At 42.7% G+C, this 1,610-nt stretch overlaps 1 non-coding gene across 1 annotated transcript; it reads left to right on the forward strand.

The window, feature by feature from the left end:
- The first annotated feature begins 1,086 nt into the window (after positions 1–1,086).
- Positions 1,087–1,194, forward strand: LOC130964604 (small nucleolar RNA R71). The gene has a single exon (XR_009080692.1). It is a non-coding gene; the product is annotated as a small nucleolar RNA R71 (small nucleolar RNA).
- The last annotated feature ends 416 nt before the right edge of the window (positions 1,195–1,610 follow it).

Consider the following 1,610-nt stretch of genomic DNA (forward strand, 5'->3'; position numbering starts at 1 on the left):
CCTAGACAAGTCATCCAGTTCTTTGGTGAGCAAAGGAGGTTCATTCTCCCAAGTCTCATTTCCAAATAACTTGTCATTTAGCTTCACGATTGCTCCAAGGTATTTAGCAACTTGCTCTTCAGTGACATACTCATCCTCTTCAGAGGAAGAATACTCATCAGAGCTCATGAATGGCAGAAGTAAATCCAATGGAATCTCTATGGTCTCATTTTGAGCCTCAGATTCCCATGGTTCCTCATTTGGGAACTCAGTGGAGGTCAGTGCACGCCCACTGAGGTCTTCCTCAGTGGCGTTCACTTCCTCTCCTTCCTCTCCAAATTCGGCCATGTTGATGGCCTTGCACTCTCCTTTTGGATTTTCTTCTGTGTTGCTTGGAAGAGTACTTGGAGGGAGTTCAGTAACTTTCTTGCTCAGCTGTCCCACTTGTGCCTCCAAGTTTCTAATGGAGGACCTTGTTTCAGTCATGAAACTTTGAGTGGTTTTGATTAGATCAGAGACCATGGTTGCTAAGTCAGAGGGGTTCTGCTTAGAATTCTCTGTCTGTTGCTGAGAAGATGATGGAAAAGGCTTGCCATTGCTAAACCTGTTTCTTCCACCATTATTGTTGTTGAAACCTTGTTGAGGTCTCTCTTGATTCTTCCATGAGAAATTTGGGTGATTTCTCCATGAAGAATTATATGTGTTTCCATAGGGTTCTCCTAGGTAATTCACCTCTTCCATTGAAGGGTTCTCAGGATCATAAGCTTCTTCTTCAGATGAAGCATCCTTAGTACTGCTTGGTGCATTTTGCATTCCAGACAGACTTTGAGAAATCAAATTGACTTGTTGAGTCAATATCTTGTTCTGAGCCAGGATGGCATTCAGAGTATCAATCTCAAGAACTCCTTTCTTCTGACTTGTCCCATTGTTCACAGGATTCCTTTCAGAAGTGTACATGAATTGGTTATTTGCAACCATTTCAATTAGCTCTTGAGCTTCTGTAGGCGTCTTCTTCAGATGAAGAGATCCTCCAGCAGAGCTATCCAAAGACATCTTGGATAGTTCAGAGAGACCATCATAGAAAATACCTATGATGCTCCATTCAGAAAGCATGTCAGAAGGACATTTTCTGAACAGTTGTTTGTATCTTTCCCAAGCTTCATAGAGGGATTCTCCATCCTTCTGTCTGAAGGTTTGGACTTCCACTCTAAGCTTACTCAATTTTTGAGGTGGAAAGAACTTTGCCAAGAAGGCATTGACTAGCTTTTCCCATGAGTCCAGGCTTTCTTTAGGTTGTGAGTCCAACCATATCCTAGCTCTGTCTCTTACAGCAAAAGGGAATAGCATAAGTCTGTAGACCTCAGGGTCAACCCCATTAGTCTTGACAGTGTCACAGATTTGTAAGAATTCAGCTAAGAACTGATGAGGATCTTCCAATGGAAGTCCATGGAACTTGCAATTCTGTTGCATTAGAGAAACTAGTTGAGGCTTAAGCTCAAAGTTGTTTGCTCCAATGGCAGGGATAGAGATGCTTCTCCCATAGAAGTCGGGAGTAGGTGCAGTAAAGTCACCCAGCACCTTCCTTGCATTGTTTGCATTGTTGTTGTTTTTGGCTGCCATGGGTTCTTTTT

Source organism: Arachis stenosperma, chromosome 2 (genome assembly GCF_014773155.1).
Source record: "Arachis stenosperma cultivar V10309 chromosome 2, arast.V10309.gnm1.PFL2, whole genome shotgun sequence".
Classification (NCBI taxonomy): Eukaryota; Viridiplantae; Streptophyta; class Magnoliopsida; order Fabales; family Fabaceae; genus Arachis; species Arachis stenosperma.